Raw genomic sequence first — 23,431 nt, 5'->3', positions numbered from 1 at the left:
ATTGAATGTTCCTTTTTAAATTGTGCTATAACTGTATAGCAAATGCTGCTGTCCTGTGCTGTCCACCGTACACAATGCAATTCCGAATTCAAAAAGAAAATGCCCTTGCTTGCAGCCACGGGGTCTATTTATTTTATTCTTCTTTTGATTCATTTAATTTTAGACCTTCGGGAGCATTTCTGATAGCACTCTATCTCCCACCATATCCAATTGAACAGTTAACTCGTGTAACAAATGATACTACACCTGGAATACTGTAGTTTACAAAACGAAAGGTGAGAAGGGGTTAATTAGTGGGATGAAGGAATCCTATTGTTAAACTGTCCCAACCCTCTGCACGGAGGGGGGTCCCGCAAAGACAGATGTCCCAAATCTACAGAGCAAGGTCACATTGTTGCTGCGAAAAAGGGGATTTTAAGGTAAGCACTGTTTGGATTAAAATGTATTTTCACAAAAGGTCATTAATATTGGTGATCTGAAACTGTGCTTTACAACTAATAGTCCAAGTACAGAGGTTGATGTGCATTTACTGATTCATTCGAAACCAGGAAATATTGCAATAATAATAAATGTATATTTAATACATGAGAAAATCATCAGTCTGCATGGGCTAGACGCTATTTATTTTATGAACTATTTATTTGATCGGGTAAGATAAGAAAATAAAAACATATATTCCTATTTGTCAATCTGTATAGCTATAATGCAGACGATCTCGAACGTGGTTGTTGTGGTACAGGAAATCAGGTTAAAAACTTCCCAGTGTAAACGCTTGGGGATTATTTTCTAGAAATGTGGAACACAGTCAATCAGATGATGTGAATGTATGTATTGTATATTACTTCTCCCGACACTTGCAACTGTTTCCACACCCACTCTCTGGAAAGACTAGCCTGACTAGTACTGACGGCCCGCAGAAGGTGTGTGACCTACTATCAGATCTGAATATAAACACGGTTCCACCCTTTATACACACTGATAGCCACACTTACAATAATAATAATTATATTAAGAGAACACCATTGTTTGAAATGAAAAGCTAAAATGAGAAACTTCAGATGGTTAGTGAAGAGGAAGGTGGAACACTTGGTATTTGGATGGAAGATAGACGGTACATGGATAGACAGTCAAAAAGTCGACATGCAAATGGTCAACATGGTCAATGGTTAAATGGGAGACAGTTAAAAGGTCAACATGAATTTAGGTTAACAGCGTCAAAAGGTTGACACAATGTTGACATGTTGTTTTTCATGATATTCCATGAAAAAGTGTTACACACCGTACGATAAACATGCACGATATCAACGATAACGATATCGATCATATCGTTATCATTCAGATCGTTCATTTTTTGGTGCCTTTCAACCCACAAACGACCAGCGATGCGCAGGCACATATGGACGATAACGATATCGTCCATCGGCCGTGCATGCAGGCCAACCTGGTCATACATAGGGACCTGCGATCGTTGATCGTGGGACGCTGACCTGTCGGTGGTGTGCTGGATTAACGCTATCGATCATCCAGCACACCAGGAAGGTGCAGGGAGATCAGTCTGCGATATCGTTATCGCTGACTGATCGTACCGTGTGTATGTACCATTAGGGTTAGGATGGAGGTTAGGGTTAGGCACTTGGTGGAGGGTTAGAGTTAAGCTGCAGAAGGGTTAGAGATAGGCACCAGGGGGAGGGTTAAGGTTAAAATAACAAAACTAATATATCGAAAGTTTCTGATCATGTCAACCATTTAATCCTGCCGACCTAAATCCATGTCGACCATTTAACAGTCGACCATTGACCCTGTCGACCATCTGGTGTCGACCTATTGACTGTCTATCTCAAGTCGATCTTTCAATCCACACCCAAAAAGACCACTAATTTATGGGCTACTGAAAGACATTATAGAATATAAGAAGTGAAAATGTCACCCAAATTTAGTTTTATATTTATATACATATATATATATATATATATATATAAATATATATATATATATACAGTATTAGAATGAAGATAAGGGTATAGTTGTGGTGGAATGTTTTGTTAAATAAACTTGCTTGTGTGCAGTCTTAAGCTGGTTACACACTTGGCCGATCTATCTAACTATTGTAAGTGCATACGCACATGCCAGTCATTCAGCCAATGTGTCTGCGCTGCCATCACAATTGGACGGGCAAATAAATTTGCCCGCCCAGTTGAGATGTCAGTTATCGCCAGTCGGCAGGTCGCTTACATACAGCCAGATGTGCTGTATCAGCAAGGTATATCGGCATCGGCAGTGCTGCAGGACAGATGCGATATGTCTATTAACAACGTCATTCACAGACATATCGTCTGTACACACCCGCTGATGCACTACAGATATATTGTCCGTTCAATGGAACAGACAATAAATCATTCAGTGTGTACCAGGGGCGTATTGGGATGAAAAACCAGCCCAGGAAATTTCTAGAAGCAGCTCTAATGGAGGTGGGGTCTGTTGATGCAGTGGGGTTTGTTAAGGGGCCTGTTTCTGAGTCAGAGGCAGTCGCGGCCTTCCTTGTGTCTTTTTCTGCAGCTGTGTCTATGACTTTATACTAATGCCACTACAATTCCCTTCCCTGGTGTACATATGTGCATCTGAATGTGCAAGGACTGAGACGCCCACTTTCATTGTCTAAAGACACTGTAATCTTCCTTTGTGCGTCTTTAGACGCCACCATCGATCGCACCATTGAAACTTGCACTAGCCCTATGCTAAGTGCAGATCATCCGTCTGTGTATGGCCTTCAACATCCCTGTACACATCCACTTTCAGCCCGTGTTGCTCCAATAATATGCCTATACTACGCTACATCTGCATCTGATTAGCCAACCCCTTGTAACTCTCCGACACATTTCTAATACATGTCTTTGTGAATGCATCTGAATCTGTACTGCGACTCTGTACAAACACAACCGGTTGCATGTGTGGTGCAACCGAGACACATGTGTAGATGAAAAACATTGCACAAGAAAAAATGAAAATAGATTGGCCACTGCAGGAAAGCAATAAAACACATTGGTCCTCACAAAAAAAAAAAAAAAACCTTGTTGGCCCCTACAGGAAAAACAAAACAAAAACACACTGGCCTTCACAGGAAAACAGTAAAACACATTGGCCCTCACAGGAAACAATAAAAACGCATTGGCCCTCACAGGAAACAATAAAAACACATTGGCCCTCACAGGACACAATAAAACACATTGGCCCCCACATGAAGATAATAAAACACATTGGCTCTCACAGGGAAATTTAAAAAAAACACATTGGCCCCTACAGAAAACAAAAACACATTGGCCCTGATGGGAAAAGATAAACAGATTGGCCCCGTACAGGAAAAAAAATAAAAATAAGTTCAAATATTGCATGAACAAATGAGATTGATAAAATAAATTGGAAATTTCCCAACTATGTATATATAAATAGGAGAGAATAATGGTGAGGTGATGGGCTCTGTCTCCCATTGTTAGACTCCATGGACAGGCAGTGATGCTCAATAGAGTCGTATAGTGCAGCATGAGGGTACAATACTGTCTCCCGGAGTGATGATCTCGATCTCTACTCCCATAATTGAGTGTGAGCTGCTGCTGTTGCTGCACCGGGACTGCTGCCTTTTATCTCTCCGAGGCTGAGACGCGCAGAGATGCTGCAGGCTGGCCAATGGTCCTGTGAGGTAGGGAGAAAGGGTGACAGCTACTGGTTGGCATTCCACACTGGGACACATATCCCTGGAGTACTGCTGCCAGGAGGATGGGACTGTCCCAGCGGGAACTTTCCAGCTGTCCCAGTCAGTGGCGTAACTAGGGTATTTGGAGCCCAGGGCAAATTTGAAAAGGGAAACCCCCCCCGATGTGCAAAAAAAATGGGCGTGGTCACTTAAAAATGGGGCGTGTCAACATGACACACCCCATTTATTTTTGCGCTGAACATTCCTATCCATATGCACCTTAACCCCAGTAGTACCCCTTATACAGTACCCCCAGTATGCAGTTGTGGTCCCTCTTATGCAGGCCCATAGTAGTGCCCCTTATACAGTATCCCCAGTAGTGGTCTCCCTTATACAACCCCCAATTAGTTCCCCTTACTCAGTACCCCCAGTAGTGCCCCCCCAAATGCAGTGCCCCATGTAGTGTTCCCCCTTATGCAGTGCCCCCAGTAGCAGTCCCCACAATGCAGTGCGCCCAGTAGCGGTATCCCCTTATGCAATGCCCTTTATATAGTGCCCCCAGTAGTAGTCCCCCCCATGCAGTTTTCCCAGTAGTGGTCCCCCTTATGCAGGCACCCAGTAGTGATCCCCCCTATCCAGTGCCCCCTGTAGTGGCCCTTCCTATTATTGCCCCCAGTAGTGGTCCCCCCAGTGCAGTGCCTCTAGTAGTAGGCCCCTTTTATAATGCCCCCAGTGGTAGTTCCCCCCCCCCAAGTAGTAGTTCCCGATTAAGTGCCCCCAGTAGTAGCCCCCCCCCAGTAGAGGTCCTCCCAATAATGGTGCCCCCAGTAGTAGCCACCCCTCCCCTATTGTGCCCCCACCCCCAGTAGAGGTCCCCCCAGTAGTAGCCACCCCCCTCCCCTGTTGTGCCCCCAGTAGTGCAGACAGGTTTAAAAAAAAAATATATATAAAAATATACTTACCTGAATCCACGCTGCTGCTGCTTCGGTCCGCGACACCGCTCCCGCCGCCGCCCACCAGTCCTCCTGGGCTGGCGCGCTCAGCATTATGGGAGAGACATCATGATGTCATGACGTCTGTCCCATTACCCACTGCAGGAGCCGGACGGAAGCCCGGCTCTTGCAGTGGGTGCTGCAGCAGTCTATCTGACTCTCATTGGCTGCTGTTTAACACACGCATCGCTGCCACCGCTGGCGGCGATGCGTGTGTTATGCACAGCCTGAGCCCACCTCCTAGCGCTATTGGGCAAGTGCTCAGGGGGAGGGAACGGGCTCAGCTGTGCAGCACAGGACCGGCGCTGGAAGCCTAGCGCCGGTCCTGTGTAAATGTGTAGCGCTGACCGCAATCACTGCGGTCGGCGCTACACTGGTTTCTAACTAGGGCGGGCCGGACCGTGGCCGGCGGCGCCCCCCCCCGCCGCTGGTACCACGGCGCCCAGGGCACGCACCCTGCCCGACCCCCCTTAGTTACGCCACTGGTCCCGGTGGTTCAATGCGGCCGTTATACTCTTTTTATAACATGATTTTGTTGTGTAAAAATACTAAAAATTAAAAAAAACTTTGCTCTACCTTCAGTCCATTACTATATTCTATAATCCCCTTGCTCTCAGCTAACATTGCAGACATCCACGGATCTTACTCCACCCCAGGCCAGTGACTAGCTTCCACTGCTCTCTGGTTCTCTGTTTCTACTGCAGCCTCCTCAGAATTATACTCTACTTTTCCAGTGGCCAGCTTCCACTGTTCCCTGGTATACAGCTCACCACTGCTGAGACGCTGAGTCCCCGCTACCGCCACTCACCAATGGGTACAGTTCCGGGAGGCCGCTGGCCGGGCAATGGTCCTGAGAGACAGGAGGGAAGGATGACAGCCTCCAGTTTGTGTTCCACAGTGGAATGTAAATCCCGGAAGCATGGCCGCTGGCCTGGCAGTTAGTGTAAGCTGGCCCTGCAGAGGGGAAGATGGAACCGGCCCAGCAGGAACTTTCTTGTTTCCAGGTGGCCCAATCCACCCCTGGTGTGTACCCAACTTTAAAGGCAGTGAGACATAGACTGTTACTTCCACCTGTCTATCTCCATGGTAACTGCATGCCATAACTCAAATAAATAGCAGCTATTTGTAGATAAGGAGGGTTAAAGAGTCACAGGAAACAAAAATGCCACTCCCATTACTGCATATACAGCACTTATAAGCATCTACATTAAGATAAACTAATATAGAAATCGAGTGTTTGGTGTAACTGACTACAAGCTGCCTGTGCTAAAATATTCTATCAAAATTAAGATGCCTATTTATCAAGCTTTTTTCACAAAATTATGTAGAAACTGCAGTTTCTGCATCATTTTATGAATTGGTACTATCAATGGGACTATGATCTGAGCCCTATGTACCAAACTCTGAAAAGCTAAGCTGTTCTGAGTTTGACCCCATTAGTTTACACCATCTTCAGTTTCCCTTAGTACATAGCAGGGATATGTGATACCACGTACGATGGTGTAAGAATGTGTTATGTTATTCCATACTTTCCGACTTTTCATTAATGTTTTCCGGGAACAGCCTGGTCTTCTCGGCTTTGGGGGTGGGGCCAGGCTTCAGCTGTCATTAGGCCCCACCCCCTTTGCTGGAAAGCCCACGATTCGTGGGTCTGTGAGGAGGGGCCGGGCTAAATGACGCGATTCGCGTAATTTAGCTCCTACCCCTGTATACGGACCCACAAATTTGTCCTAAATTCTCCCCATCCTGCCTACTTCACTAGGAAGTGGGCCAGATGTGGGAGATATGCCTACTCTTCCGGGGGTGCAGGGGCCCCCCGGAGAGTAGGCATGTATGTGTTGTTCTCATACCTTGAACGGATCCTCATGCACTGCTTTGGTTCTCTTTGTGGTCTCAGTAGGCCAGAGTAGGATTACTCCAAACACAAGGAAATATGGGGTCTTTCTACTTCAGGGTCCATAGGGTATCCACAGGATACCTTGGGGGTATAGGTGTGACGTCAGTCGCAGGGCACCAAAGAGTTAAGCTTTCAGCCTCCCAGGATGCACTAGGTCCCCCTCCTATACCCCGCCCCCGGGCCAAGGCACCCCAGTTTAGTTTGGTGCCCGGCCGGAGTCGGGTGCACCTGTTGGAGTGGGGGCTAGAAGAGCCCCTGAAGCTTTTTCTTCATGCAGCTGTGGCTGCACATCTGGATGAACAGCATGGACAGTCAGTCCTGACGTCCATGCTGTCTTCCCTACAACCCGCCGGTACCAGAATGCCGGTACTGATCCGGGGATGCTGGTGGGCGTCTGGGGTCACAGCTAGCGGTGACCCCAGATGCTCCGGACCATGGCCGGATTCAAGGGGGACAGAGGTAAGCAGCGGGGTCCCGCGGTGGGTCCCCGCTGATCACATGGTCCTAAGTCCCCAGGCAGGGGGCTCCCTGGGGACTGGCTGCAGCGTGGAGCCAGGCGACCAACCTGCGCTTCCACTACCCCCTGGGACAGTGGACCGCAGCAGAGCGGTAGCGCTGCGGCATCCCAGGGGTTAAATGCATGCCAGGGGAGCGCGCCTTCCCTGTCTCACAGCCGGCGCCTCCCCCGCTGCACACAGCCCTCTCTGCATGCTGCCGACTGGTCCTGTGGCAGCGCTCCTCCCCCAGGCCAGCCTCCTCTCTGCTCCTCGGTGGCCATCTTCTCCAGAACGCATGGTGAACGCTGCTGGAAGCGCTGGACGGAAGCATCGTGGTCTGGGTCCCCCCGCATACCTCTCCTCCGCTGTGGCTCAGGTCTGTGTATGCAGCGCTGTGTCCTACCAGGCCCTGTGTCTGTGTAGTTGAGTAATCAGCGCTGTTAGTGCAGGAATTGTTATTTCTCTGCATTGTATGTGACTGTGCTAGCGCTGCCTGTAACTTTTCTTCTCTAAACTGTCAGCTTTATTACTGTCCCTGTTCTTCTGCTAAAGCCCTTGCGGTGCGGTGCTGCAGGGTGGTCTCTCGCCTATTTAATACTTAATTGGTGAGAGAGGTCACATACGTGGTGCCATCATGTCTGAAAGTGATTTTCCCCTCCGGCTACAGTGTACCACGTGCAAAGTACCGTTAGCGGAGGGGGAGGGTAGCGCGGAGGGCCTTTGCCGGCAGTGTTTGTCCATGGCGCGGCCTATTACGGTTACAGCACCGGTACAGGAGCCGCCCTGGGCTTGTTTCGCTCAGGCGTTAACAGCTTTAGTGGGCCAGTTAGCTCCGCAGCCCGCGTTTACTCCGATGGGTTTGTCCCAGCAGTCTGTGGTGTCGTCACCCGTGCAGGGGTTCCCACGACAATTGGTGGTACCCCACAGTCTCCCTATTTCCCCGCTCCCGGGTTCTCAGGAGCCAGCGTGGGTTAACTCCCTGACGAGTTCTGTACAGCACTTGTCGGATGTGTTGCAAGGGGAGTCTGTGATGCGGCCTCATAAAAGGCCGGTGGCGTCTCTGTCCGCTCCTTATGAGGATGACGAAGGGACGTCTGATGATGGGGAGATTCTGGATCCTTACGATCAGGAACCTCTCCATACTAAGGATGCTGATGCTAAGTCCAAAGTATATATTCCTGGACTTATTCGGGCGGTCCGCACAGCCTTGGTGATTGAGGACGAAGTTCCCCCAGCGGCTAAATCTAAGTATGCCTTTTTCAAAGATGTGAAGGGCGATGCCACAGTCTTTCCTCTTTCGGGTCAGTTGGTGGACCATTTAGAGGAGGCGTGGAAACAACCTGGCAAAAGATACCAGCCGCAGAGACGCCTGGCGGTGGCTTATCCGTTCGCAGATAATTATTTTGCTAAGTGGGAATCCCCTCCACAGGTGGATTCTCACGTGACCCGTCTTGTCCGTAGTGCCACATTGCCGATGCCATCCATGTCCTCCCTTAAGGATGCTACGGACCGCAAGGTAGAAATCTGCCTGAAGTCCGCTTATTCCCTTGCAGGGGGGGCAGCACGGCCGGCTATGGCCATTTGCTGGGTTGCCAGAGCGATGGAGCGCTGGGCGGATTCATTAGAGGCTTCTTTTGAATCCGACTGTCCGGCCGAACAGGCGGAGTTGATTGGCAATCTCCGTGATTCGGCCACCTACATCAACGAGGCGGCTCTAGACATTAGTACTCTGGTGTCTAGAATTTCTTCAGCAGCGGCAGCTGCTCGTCGCACCTTGTGGCTGCGATCCTGGAAGGCGGACGCAGATTCCAAGAAAGGTCTGGAAGCGTTGCCGTTTACCGGAGAAGTTCTCTTCGGTCCGGATCTGGATAAGATTGTGGCCACGCTGGCGGCAGCCAAATCTGCTTGTCTCCCGTCGGCCGCTGCTCCTTCTGGTTCGGGACCATCGTCCTTTCGGTCATCTAGGGCCCAGGGCAGGCCCAAACCACAGTCGTTTCCTCGACAGGCTGGCCCTAAGAAATCGGTCAAGCCCCGGCAGCAGGCATGGAGTACCAGACGTCCGGCCCCCAAGCCAGATGACAAGCCTGCGGCCTGACGGTCCGGGCCTCCCTTTGGGGGATCCCAGGGTGGGAGGCCGCCTGCTACAGTTCGCCCAGTGTTGGTCGACCACTACGACAGACACTTGGGTTCTGGAGGTGGTTTCCCACGGATACGCCCTCTCCTTCCGGCACAGACCCCCGGCTCGCTTCTTCACCACGGGTCTCCCATCAGACCGGAACAAGGCTACGGAGCTGCGGAAGGTATTGCACACTATGCTCCAGGCTGGAGTTATAGTGCCTGTTCCATTCTCCCAGAGGGGCCAGGGTTTCTATTCAAATCTATTTTTGGTACAGAAACCCAATGGGTCATATCGTCCGATTCTCAACCTCAAAGCACTCAACAAGTCTTTGCGGGTCCCAAAGTTTCGGATGGAGACCCTACGGTCCATCATTCTGGCGCTGGAACCTGGGGACTACTTGGTGTCATTGGACATACAGGACGCTACCTGCATGTCCCTATTCTTTTGCGCCATCAACAGTTCCTCAGGTTTGCAATCCGCAGCGACCACTTCCAGTTTCGGGCGTTACCTTTTGGCCTGGCAACAGCACCACGTGTTTTCACCAAGGTGATGGCGGTCATGGCGGCTTCTCTGCGGCTGCAGGGAGTCCGCATGTTACCGTATTTGGACGACCTGTTATTGGTGGCAGGATCTCCAGAGCTCCTGTTACGCCACTTGGACCTGACCATTGCACTGCTGCAACGGCACGGCTGGCTAATCAACTGGCAGAAGTCCACTCTAATCCCGTCTCGGAGGATTCTGCATCTTGGAGCCTTATTGGACTCGGGACAGCAAAGGATCTTCGTGACGGAGGACAAGATCTCTGCTTTACAGTCAAGGGTGCGCAGTTGCCTGCACAGCCGCCGGGTGTCCTTACACTCGGCGATGAGGTTACTGGGCTCCATGGTGTCGGTGTTCGACATGGTGGAATACGCCCAGTTTCACTCCAGACCTCTGCAGCACCTGATCCTGTCCAAGTGGAACGGGCTGACTCAGTCTCTGAAGTCCCAGACGATTGTGCTCACCCAGGAGGTTCGCCTGTCCCTTGCGTGGTGGTTACAGACGACCCACCTCAACAAGGGACGTCCGTTTTGGGTTCCAAATTGGGTCCTGTTGACAACGGACGCCAGTCTTCGGGGCTGGGGAGCAGTTTCGGGTCCACACTTGTTCCAGGGCAGGTGGACGCCGACAGAAGCGGAGCTTCCAATAAATATCTTGGAACTCCGTGCGGTCTTCAATGCTCTCCAGCAGGCACAGCGGTTTCTCCAGGGTCGCCCGGTGCAGGTTCAGTCGGACAACGCTACCACCGTGGCCTACATAAACAGGCAAGGAGGAACTCGCAGTCGGGCGGCTCTCGTAGAGGTCTCTCGGATCCTGGTTTGGGCGGAGCGCAATCTTCCGGCCATATCAGCGGTCTTCATCCCGGGAGTGCTAAATTGGGAGGCGGACTTTCTAAGTCGCCAGGACGTTCATCCGGGGGAATGGTCCCTGCACCCGGACGTTTTTCAACTACTGGTGGACAGGTGGGGTCTTCCAGAAATCGACCTCATGGCGTCCCGGCACAACAACAAGTTGCCGGTGTATGGGTCTCGCACAAGAGACGAAGGGGCGTCTCTGGTGGATGCTCTGTCCGTCCGGTGGACGTTCCGGTTCGCATACCTGTTCCCTCCGGTCTCCCTTCTTCCACGGGTAATCCGGAAATTCAAACAGGAAGGAGGGACGCTCCTGTTGATAGCTCCCGCGTGGCCCAGACGGCATTGGTTCTCAGACCTTCAGGGTCTGTCCGTGGACAGTCCTCTGCGGTTGCCGCTACGACCGGACCTTCTGTCTCAGGGTCCTTGCCTTCACCCGGACCTGACTCGGCTGTCTTTGACGGCGTGGCTGTTGAGACGGCCATGCTGAGGTCCCGGGGGTTTTCCAGCTCTGTGGTGCGTACCATGTTACGAGCTCGGAAACCGTCTTCCGCGAGGATATACCATCGCGTGTGGCATACGTTCTTCCAGTGGTGTCGACCGAGAGGTTATGCACCGCGGGAGTTTCGTCTGTCTCGGATTCTCGCCTTCCTGCAAGCGGGACTAGATCATGGGCTTCGCCTTGCTTCTTTGAAGGTACAGGTTTCGGCCCTATCTGTCTGGTTTCACCGTAGGATTACTACAATCCCGGATGTGCGCACCTTTATGCAGGGTGTTCTCCGCATTCAGCCGCCCTTTGTTCCACCTGTGGCGCCTTGGGATTTGGCTGTGGTCCTGAGGGCTCTCCAAGGACCGCCGTTTGAACCACTGGGCTCAGTGGATCTTAAATGGCTAACAGCTAAGACTGTTTTCCTTCTGGCCATTGCTTCGGCCAGACGTGTTTCTGAGTTAGGGGCTCTTTCTTGTAGACCCCCTTTATTGGTTTTTTATGGGAACAGGGCAGTACTCCGCACTCGGCCCGAGTTTCTTCCCAAAGTTGTTTCCCAGTTTCATGTTAACGAGGAAATAGTTGTTCCGGCCTTTAACTCACCGGGTCTTTCCGTGGGTGAGGCCTCTTTGGATGTTGTGCGGGCCTTAAGGACTTATGTTGACCGCACTTCTTCGTTTAGGAAGTCGGATGCTTTGTTTGTCCTCTATGGCTTCCGTAAAAAGGGTTGGCCTGCTTCAAAGCAAACTTTGGCAGCCTGGATCCGTATGGCTATTTCTGAAGCTTATCTTCATGAAGGCCTACCGGTCCCTCCTTCTCTGAAGGCTCATTCCACTAGGTCTGTGGGTCCTTCGTGGGCAGCTCGACGTGGTGCCTCGGCAGTTCAGATCTGCAAGGCTGCTACGTGGTCTTCTGTCCATACCTTCGTGAGGTACTACAGGTTTGACACCTTCGCCTCTCAGGATGCTTCCTTCGGGTGGCGGATTCTCCTTTCTGCACAGGAGCGTCCCCACCCTTAAAGGATACTGCTTTGGGACATCCCCAAGGTATCCTGTGGATACCCTATGGACCCTGAAGTAGAAAATATGAGATATGGTAAGAACTTACCCTTGTTATCTCTATTTCTACGAAGTCCATAGGGTTCCACAGGACTCCCGCCCTGTCGCACCTGTGCTGCAGATGGGCTTTGCTCTGGTCACCGGTTTTCTGTCTCCCTCTGGTGAGAATGTGATTCTTGTATGTGTCCAGATCTTTGTTCTCTCTCTTCCTTCTCCTCCTCCGGCCTATGGCTTGGTAACTAACTGAGGTGCCTTGGCCCGGGGGCGGGGTATAGGAGGGGGACCTAGTGCATCCTGGGAGGCTGAAAGCTTAACTCTTTGGTGCCCTGCGACTGACGTCACACCTATACCCCCAAGGTATCCTGTGGAACCCTATGGACTTCGTAGAAATAGAGATAACAAGGGTAAGTTCTTACCATATCTCATATTTTTCATCATCACTTAAGTTATACAAAAGCAGGTGAAAATTAACATTTTCACCTTTTATATAAATTAAGGGAACAGGTATTAATTACCACCGGACCTAAACCCGGCAGATGAAATACCGACGCCGGAAGGCCGGCACATGAAGATCACGACAGAGGTAAGTAAAATCCCTAACCCTCCCCTCTCTCCCCCCCTAACTCTAACACTCCCTTAAGGGTGCCTAACCCTAATCTTCCCCCAGGGGTGCCTAAACCTAAACCCCCCTCCCCGCACCCTAAACCTAACCCTCCCTGGGGAGTGCTTAAGCCTAACCTCCCCCCAGTAGTGCCTGATGCTAACACCCCCGTCCCTAAACCTAACCCCACCAAGCGCGCGGCTATCACCTCCCAACGCCCGGATTACCTACATTCGTTATGCCAGGGATCAGGATTTCGGCGTGGGACTAATTATAGGCATGATATTTAGACGCCTATCATTAGTACCATGCCGGGAATTCACTGTCGGGAAGCTGGTGGTTGGCATTTCGACCGCCGGCTTCCTGACTACATCCCTAAATTAAGTGTCAGGACCATTCATCAAGTTCCGGAAAAAAATTTTTTTTTACTAAGCATTTTTCTCGGAACTTGATGGTGTTACTATATGCCATCCAGAGATGGCGTACAGCCCCCGATAATCTTCTGTGAAGATTTACACGGCAGATGCTGCTTCCAGCAGAGGGATCTATTCAGATACCTCCCTGCTGTGCTTAACTCCAAGAGCTGAGAGCTCTGGGGCACCGCAGCGCTGTCCGACTCACCTGCTCGCGATCCCCCTCCTGTCCAGGCTGACGGCGCCGCTCTGGGAAGGGAGAGGAGACAGGTGAAGCCAGGTGAGTGGAAGGGGGGAGTGGGGTTGCGGGGGACACACACCGAACACCCGGGAAAGGATACAGGACACAGCAGTAGGGGAAGGAGAGGCTACACGGGGAGGATAGAGTGGACATTGGGGAACGGTGCCCAGCAGCAGTGGAAGGAGAGTGGACACAGGAAGGGGGCAATGGGGTTAATGGGGGGCACAGAGATTGGCGGCTGCAGGGAGACACAGCATACATAGGGAGAAGAGTATCACTTTTCTGTAAAGCTGACTCCACAAAAAGAGCAGCTTTTCGGAAGTGATACCTTAGTTAATGAGGCATGATGAATGCCTCCGAACAGTTTTTTAAACTACTAGTTTAAAACATTTTTATCACAAGTGATAATTATGTAAGGATGAATAGACCCCTATGCCTGATATTTTCAATTATATACAGTAATATACATATATATATATAGATATATATAATTTTTTTTTCCTCATTACATAAGTATCAACAATAAACATTTATAGTTATAATGCACAACCACAAGGGAAACAATAATTCATTTTGCAGGTGCTAGTGGGCTTGAGCTTTTAGGGTACAACAGAATAATATTTCACAGTACTTAATTCATATACCAGCCAAAACTATATTTTTTTTATGAGTAGATACTTTTACAAAAACCTACATACACATACTATATTGTTCTCCTTAAGCACTTATGATTGCCATTGTTTCTCAGAACCGGGTTTTTAATAACTTTAATAACGGCAATAACTACTTGCCCTTGCAGATCCACACCACAACCCTGGCATTCCTAAAGTGTTCAAGCGTCAGTGGAGAAAATCACGCTCTAAGGCTGACTTCCTTTATTTCAAATTTATTCTCTCTTCCTACAGTGCTGCCCTGTCTCTCTCCAAACAAACATATTTCAAGAACCTCATCTCCTCCCAGTCCTCAAACCCCCGGCGTCTCTTTGCCACTTTCAACTCCCTCCTCTGCCCTTCCCTTCCTCGCCTCCCCTCCTCGCTCTCTGCCCTTGACTTGCCACCTACTTTATATCTGAAATTGACTCCATACGCGAGGACATCATATCCCATTAGACCCTCAGCACTCCTCCCCCTCCTTTCCCTGACCACCCCTCCCCTTCTGTCTCACCAACTCTGACATCCTTCTCCCCTGTTTCTGGAGAGGAAGTCATGGCCCTCATCCGGTCGTCCCCTCCTTCCACCTCCCCTCTTGACCCTATCCCTTCCCGTCTCTTCTCCTACCTGTCTCCTTCTGCCTGTTCCCATCTTGCTCGCCTCCTTAATCTCTCCCTATCATCTGGTACTGTCCCTTCTGCATTCAAACATGCCCTTGTCTCCCCCATTCTTAAAAAAACCTACCCTTGATCCTAACATACTTTCCAACTATCGACCCAACTCTCTTCTCCCTTTTGCTTCGAAACTCCTTAAGTGTATTGTCTACAACCGCCTTACCACCTTTCTTTCCTCCCACTCCCTCCTTGACTCATTTCAATCTGGCTTCCGTTCTTTCCACTCCACTAAAACTGCCCTCGCGAAAGTCAGTAACGATCTCCTTGCTGCCAAATTCAAGGGCCACTACTCTCTGCTCATTCTCCTTGACCTCTCTGCTGCATTTGACACTGTAGACCACCCTCTCCTCTTGCAAATCCTTTACTCTCTCGGTTTACATGGCACTGCCCTATCCTGGTTTCCACCTACCTCTCTGATCGTTCCTTCTCTGTGTCCTCTCATGACTCCTCTTCCCCCCCACTTCCACTTACAGTAGGAGTTCCCCAAGGTTCTGTTCTTGGACCTCTCCTTTTCTCCCTATATACGTCCTCTTTAGGTGAACTCATAAACTCCTTTTACCACCAATATCATCTCTATGCTGATGATACTCAAATTTACCTTTCCACCCCTGAGCTCTACCCTGAGCTCCTTACCCGTATCTCCAACTGTCTCTCTGCTGGATGTCCCAGCGCTTTCTTAAACTTAACATGTCTAAGACTGAGCTGATCATCTTTCCACCCTCTTCCACTACATCACTTCCCACAATTTGATTATTTATTGATGGCACAACTATCTCCTCTAGCCCCAAAGTGCGCTGTCTTGGAGTTATCCCAGACTCCTCCCTCTCCTTTAAACCACACATTCAGCACCTCTCGCAGTCCTGCCGTTTCCACCTAAAAAATATCTCCAGGATTAGACCCTTCCTCACCCAGGATGCCACTAAAACCCTCATCCACTCACTGGTCATCTCCAGATTGGACTACTGTAACCTTCTCCTAGCTGGCCTCTCAGTCTCTCACCTCTCTCCACTACAATCGGTTCTCAATGCTGCTGCTCAGCTCATCTTCCTCTCCAGACATTCTACATCTGCTTCCCCTCTCCTTCAAGCCCTACACTGGCTCCCCTTCCCCTTCAGATGCCAATTCAAGGTTCTTACACTCACCTACAAAGCCCTCACCAAATCCTCTCCCTCATACATTTCTGACCTTCTCTCCCCTCACACTCCTGCCCGTCCACTTCGCTCAACAAATGCATGCTGCCTCTCTTGCCAACTGAATACTTCCTCCCACATCCAAGATTTTGCCTGTGCTGCTCCCTACCTCTCCCTATCAGACTCTCCACCTCTCTACAAATCTTCAAACGGACTCTCAAGACCCACTACTTCAAGGCCTTCCAGCACTCATCCTAACCCACCTCATGCTCTTTCCTCCCTGTCTTCCCCTTCTGTGTCACGCCTGTCTGTCTGCCCCTCCCCTTTAGAACGTAAACTCTCACGAGCAGAGACCTCTTCCCTCATGTGCTTCTCTTTACATTTTCTTCTACTTTTTACTCCCCATAAAGGCACCTAACACGTGACTGCCAACTCCCGGCTGCTTATTGTGAGTGCTTTAATCGCTACTGCAGCAATGTATATAAATCGTGTCCTTGGCCTGAACTGTAATGTACTGTAAGTTACTTGTTTCTTGTTCACTTATTAGTTCTATGTACTATGTAAGGCGCTGCGAAACACTTGTGTCGCCATATAAATAAAGGATAATAATAATAATAACTTGGTCACTACCATCCTATTATTGTCTGAAGGGGCTAATGCTGATGGTATTGAGGGAACTGTCACTAATAGTTGCAGGTATGCGGTATAGTGTAACTCATACTTGCCTACTTTTGAATGAGCATTTCAGGGAGATTGTGAAAGCAACTCATGGCCTTGCCGCTCCCGGATAACGGGTCAGTGGCAAACATAGGCTTTCTAGATGGGGGTTTCCAAATGCTTGATTTTACGAGAGTGGCCAGCCCATGAAGAGGGCATAATTAGCATTTATCCAGCATTAATATGCATCATACAAAGTGTATTGTGTCTCATAAAGGATCAGTGATCACACAAAGCCATTAAATACAGCAGTAGGGCCATCGGAGTATGGGAGCAAGTCCAGGGGTCTGGGGGAGCAGCAGAAGAACCTAGCCCCCTGGACATATATGTACATATTGGTCTCGTTATGCACTGGATAGTGTATTATTATATGGTATTAATAATTAATCCTATTGATGGTCTACAGCAGTGCACCCCTAACAGTGCATGTTTTCTAGATATCCTAGTTGATGCACAAGTGTATTTATTACTGGCTGACATATGTTAAAAGATCCACAGGTCGTACTAATTATTTCATTTGTGATACTTTGAAGAACATGCAGCATAGTAATATTCTATTATATTACTATTTCTATTGTGGTCATAGTGAGGGCTGGGGAGAGGGGTTTCCAGGCAACCGGAACACCCCCACCCTACATTTGCCTACGCAGGGGAATGCCGGCCTTCCCCGCACCTGACTGTCAATCAGGCAGAGGCATAGAAAGGGCTGTCCTGCACATTCGCATAACAGGTCCTGTGTACGAGCAGATTCCTGATAATCTGGAATTTGCATTCAGCATTGCACTTACTTGCAATGCTGAATTAGCCTGAGTTTCTGTAAAGTTAGAGCAATGGAGACTGACAGAGCCACATCTATAGTTCATAGCAAGAGCTATTCCTAACATCTTGTCCCTGAAATGTCAGCTCCTCACTAGATATATGATCTCAGTCACACTTAATGGCAGGTGCAGTAACTGAGACTCCCATATATGTATACAGTGGCGTAACTATAAATTTTGCTCCCCCCTGCCAAAAAATTTCTGGCGCCCCCCCCCCACCCCCCATCCCACAATTGTTGGTAGAGCGAGGTGGAGATGAGTGTGAGAGGTCGAATATATATATCTAAAATTATACACACATTCAATCCACAATGTACTTCTACCATTTACTATCTGTCACACAGTATTCAGTATATGTATATAATATCAAATTTATCTATATATTATGTACACTGTATACAGTATCAGTCAGTAAATGTTAGATGTATATTGTGAGAATATATATATATATATATATATATATATACACACACATACAGAGTAAAAATGAAAAACACATGTACATTACTTGTCCCTTACCGCCTCCTCCTTTTCTGTTGCTGAGTGACACTGATAGAAGTGGGATGGGTCTGGGCCCGGGATGCCAGCTGGACTCGGACGGTGGTGAGGTGAGGAGGCTCCGCAATGGCCCATGGGAGGAACTGCTGTAGCCAGGCATGCACAGCAGCTCCCCCTCAGTCATTATCCTTTGGCTTCATTCTACACATGCCCCTGGAGCAGGACTGCCATCAAAAATTGTTGGGCCCGGGACTGACAAAATAGGCAGGGCCCCCCCACCCACCCAATATGGAAACCTATGGCCGCATTCCTTGGCTTACGGCCCTGTATATCTGCATCTTCAGCATATGTGCCTAGTACACACATATATATATATATAGAGCACCCTGTAGAAAATGCGTATATAAAGCATTGAAACGTTGGTTACACAACCTGATGTGTGTCTGATTATTTTCTGAGTGCTGACGATTAGATAGATAGATAGATCGAGAGACACACACACACACATATATATATATATATTAGGGGTGTGCACCGGCCACTTTTCGTGTTTTGTGTTTTGGTTTTGGATCTGGATCTTTCTTCGTGTTTTGGATCTGGATTGGTTTTGCCAAAACCACCCTTCCGTGTTTTGGGTTCTGGGTTTTGTGTTTTGGATCTGTATTTTTTTGAAAAAAAGCATAAAAACAGCTAAAATCACAGAATTTGTAGGTTTTTCTGCTCCTATGCTATTATTAACCTCAATAACCTTAATTTCCACTCATTTCCAGTCTATTCTGAACACCTCACACCTCACAATAGTGTTTTTATGTCCAAAAGGTTGCACCGAGGTAGCTGGATGACTATGCTAAGCGACACGAGTGGGCGGCACAAACACGTGACCCATCTAGGCGTGAAACTGCAGTGGCAGACAGGATGGCAGTTTGAAAAACTAGGCCCCAAACTGTACATAATGCAAAGAAAAAAAAGAGGTGCAAGATGGAATTGTCCTTGGGCCCTCCCACCCACCCTTATGTTGTATAAACAGGACATGCACACTTTAACAAACCAATCATTTCAGCGCCAGGGTCTGCCACACAACTGTGGCTGAAATGATTGGTTCGTTTGGGCCCCCACAAAACAAGCTGGCAATTAATCTGTCCCTGCACAAACTGGCTCTACGGAGGCAAGATGTCATCCTCATCCTCCTCATCCACCGATTCCTCACCCTCTTCAGTGTGTACATCCTCATCCTCACAGAGTATTAATTCGTCCCTGCTGGAACCACAGGTCCCTCTGTACGTTCTGGAGGCTGGTCTCCCTGGAAGAGTTGATAATTAATTTTATGAACATCATCTTCTCCACATTTTGTGGAAGCAACCTCCTACGCCTTTCGCTGACAAGGTTCCCGGCTGCACTAAACACTCTTTCGGAGTACACACTGGAGGGGGGGCAACTCAGGTAAAATAGAGCCAGTTTGTACAGGGACCTCCAAATTGCCTCTTTTTCCTGCCAGTACAGGTACGGACTGTCTGACATGCCTACTTGGATGCTGTCACCGATGTAATCCTTTAACAGACAGAAGGACGCTTGTCGCTGCTGCTTTGAGGATGCAAGGGCGGCTACAGCCCACACAATTCACAAAGACAGAAAAAAGAAGAAGAATATTTTTATTGTTTGTGTAGCACACTTTGAGGGTGTCACCACCCTTTAACAGACAGACGCACGCTTGTCGCTGCTGCTTTGAGGATGCAAGTGCGGCTACAGCCCACACAATTCACAAAGACAGAAAAAAGAAGAAGAATATTTTTATTGTTTGTGTAGCACACTTTGAGGGTGTCACCACCCTTTAACAGACAGACGCACGCTTGTCACTGCTGCTTTAAGGATGCAGGTGCGGCTACAGCCCACACATTTCACAAAGACCGAAAAAAAAAGAACAATATTTTAATTGTTTGTGTAGCACACTTTGAGGGTGTCACCACCCTTTAACAGACAGACGCACGCTTGTCGCTGCTGCTTTAAGGATGCAGGTGCGGCTACAGCCCACACAATTCACAAAGACAGAAAAAAGAAGAATATTTTTATTGTTTGTGTAGCACACTTTGAGGGTGTCACCACCCTTTAACAGACAGACGCACGCTTGTCGCTGCTGCTTTGAGGATGCAAGTGCGGCTACATCGCACACAAGTCACAAACACATTAAAAAAATAGTTTTTTATTTTTTGGAGCACTTTGAGAGTTACACCACCCTTTAACAGACAGACGCACGCTTGTCGCTGCTGCTTTAAGGATGCAGGTGCGGCTACAGCCCACACAATTCACAAAGACAGAAAAAAGAAGAAGAATATTTTTATTGTTTGTGTAGCACACTTTGAGGGTGTCACCACCCTTTAACAGACAGACGCACGCTTGTCGCTGCTGCTTTAAGGATGCAGGTGCGGCTACAGCCCACACATTTCACAAAGACAGAAAAAAAAAGAACAATATTTTAATTGTTTGTGTAGCACACTTTGAGGGTGTCACCACCCTTTAACAGACAGACGCACGCTTGTCGCTGCTGCTTTGAGGATGCAGGTGGAATCTAGACTGGATTTGGAACCGAGGACACACTACCTCCATCAATTGTCTAAATCCCACTGCACTAGTGGCGGATACCGGACGCACGTCTAACACCAACATAGCAGTCAAGGCCTCAGTTATACGTTTTGCTTCAGGATGACTGCTGTCGTACTTCATCCTCATCGCTAGGGACTGTTGGAGGGTCAATTGTTTAGTAAAAGTAGTGATGTTCCTACTTCCTCTCTGGGATGATGAACAACTCCCAGCAGCAGCAACAGCACTAGGAGGAAGTGGTTCTTGATCTTTCCCTATTTTATTTTTATCGGAGAAAGTTTGGTCCTCCATTTATGTTATATTGATATATACGTGCGGCTAAAGCGCACACAAACACAGAAAATATTTTTTTATTTTTGCTGGAGAGTAGTGCACTTTGTGGGTTACACCACCCTTTAAGAAATGAGCCAGCCGGCTCTTTACTAATGGGACACAGGCGCACGCTTGGCGCTGCTCCTTTGTTGATGCACGTGCAGCCACAGTGCACACAAGTCACAAACACAGAAAATATATATTTTTTTGTTTTGGAGTGTACTTTGGGGGTTACAGAACCCTTTAACGGTCAAGCCAGCTGGCCCTTTACTTATGACACAGGCGCACGCTTGGCACTACTTTGTTGATGCACGTGCGGCTACTGCGCACACAATTCACAAACACAGAAAATAATTTTTTTTTTGGTTTGGACTGGAGTGTACTTTCGGGGGTTACAGCACCCTTTAACAGTCAAGCCAGCCGGCCCTTTACTTATGACACAGGCGCACGCTTGGCACTACTTTGTTGATGCACGTGCGGCTACTGCGCACACAATTCACAAACACAGAAAATATTTTTTTTTTGGTTTGGACTGGAGTGTACTTTCGGGGGTTACAGCACCCTTTAACGGTCAAGCCAGCCGGCCCTTTACTTATGACACAGGCGCACGCTTGGCACTACTTTGTTGATGCACGTGCGGGTACTGCGCACACAATTCACAAACAAAAAAATATATTTTTTCTTTAGCACTTGGGGGGAGCACCCCTGATGGACAGAGCACCCCCTGGACAACACTACAGCACCCCTTTAGGACTGGGACACTGCACAGGGCTTTGGAGTGGACACAGCCCCTATGGAGAACTGACTGCACAACACAGTCCAGCCAGCCCCTATGGACTTTGAAGTAGTGGACACAGCCCCTATTAACAACAGCAGCACAACACAGCCAGCCCCTATGGACTTTGAAGTAGTGGACAACAGCAGCACTACACTACACTACACTACACTACACAGCCCTAACTCCCACCCTCCCTCTTCACTGTCCACAGCCGAGTGAGAAAATGGCGCCGACGCGGGTACCTTATATAGGATCCAAAACCCGCGAGACTCGGAAGGCGGGATGATGACGTTTTGCCTCGATTTCAGATCCGAGTCAGGCGGGAAAAGTCGAGCCTGACTCGGATCGGACTCGGATCGGGGGGGCTCGGGGGGGTTCGGATTTCAGAAATCCGAACCCGCTCACCCCTAATATATATATATATATATATATATATATATATATATATATAAATAAATAGTAGTTCAAGTCCCAGTTGCACACTTGAATAAAAAGTATGAGGAAGTGCCCGGTACATAAAAAATAATGTAGTACAAAAAAAGGAACCAGCACATCCAGCAGTAAATGCATAGACAAATTTATGAAAAAAAGCACCAACATTGTGCAGTACATTAAAGCGTTGTGTCGACCATACCACTGTTTGGAGGCATGTCAATCAGAAAGAGATACTTATCATATGCCAGGGTGGTCATGTAAAAAACAATCTGTCATCCTCTGTGCACACTTTAGGTCCGACAGCTGTTTCAGCGTGTCATATGCCCTCCTCAAGGATACACTGACTCAAGCAACAAGCACACACTTATACCCAAAACAATTAAGAACAATGAGGCTGACCTGTATGGGCTCATGTCCTAGCCGCCAGCCACGGCGGGTCCGGAAGTGACAGAGCGCAACTATAGGACACGTGGTATAATAATTGTGACGAAACAGGAACAGGCGCAGCGGTCGTCAGGCCGGCCAAAACAACAGCCTTGCCGATTCCATGCCTCAACGCCAGATGTGACACGGTGGTCGTCATAGCAACCAAAAAAGTGTATAATTAGATAAACAAAACCCGCGGCAAGCTGTTTACATAATACTCCTGACGATAGCCCAGAAACATTGAATTAAATTATCACATCATCGGAAGTCCTGCAGTGCCTTGTTGTGTTTTGTTTTGCCTTATCGGCATATCAGAGACCACATATATATATATATATATATACCTTATATATATATATATATATGTGTGTGTATACGGTATATGTGTGTGTGTGTTATATATATAACACACACACATACATATATGTATATATATATATATATATATATATATACACATATATATAGATATATAGAGATATATATATATGTATATAGAAATATATTTATATATATATATATATATATATAGTATATATATATATGTCTCTCCAGCACAGTGTTCTAGCAACCCCCTTCTCCTCCAGCCAGACAGCGTATGTCTTACCTTACCCTTATGCTCCAGACCAGGGCCAGGCTGATGGTGCAGCAGCGGCTCATTAGCGCGCGGCCGCGCGGTGACTTAATGACGTCACGCGCAGCAGATAAGCACACAGAGCCCAGCGCCCGCCATGAACGGGTGGCCTGTCCGCCCCTTCTGCCGCTGTACGATAAAGTTACATCGCCAGAAGGGGCGAACAGCAGGCACCTCGTTCGCGGCGGGCGGCGACCTCCTTTCACATTGGGGACGAGGCGGCAGGCGGGTGGGTGGTAGCAGCCAGCCGGGCCGGGCCCACCTTATCTGTCAGTGTCTCCGGTCCTAGGACAGTAGTCCCGACAGTCCCCCCCTTATGGCGGCCCTGCCCTGGAGGGGACATGCTGCTAATCGGAGCTGAGCTCCGATCACACGGCAGC

General features: G+C 48.6%; 1 protein-coding gene across 1 annotated transcript in view; it reads left to right on the top strand.

The window, feature by feature from the left end:
- Positions 1-351: 351 nt before the first annotated feature.
- INAVA (innate immunity activator) overlaps positions 352-23,431 on the top strand; it is a 202,543-nt gene continuing 179,463 nt past the window's right edge. The window contains exon 1 of the mRNA XM_088445759.1: positions 352-419. The gene's annotated coding sequence lies outside the window, so the exon portion shown is untranslated. The remainder of the gene's footprint in view (positions 420-23,431) is intronic.

Source organism: Taudactylus pleione, unplaced genomic scaffold (assembly GCF_031769625.1).
Source record: "Taudactylus pleione unplaced genomic scaffold, aTauple2 ptg000387l, whole genome shotgun sequence".
In the NCBI taxonomy this organism is placed as follows: Eukaryota; Metazoa; Chordata; class Amphibia; order Anura; family Myobatrachidae; genus Taudactylus; species Taudactylus pleione.
Note: the sequence above shows the minus strand (reverse complement) of the source record. Positions and strands in the feature narration are given on the sequence as shown.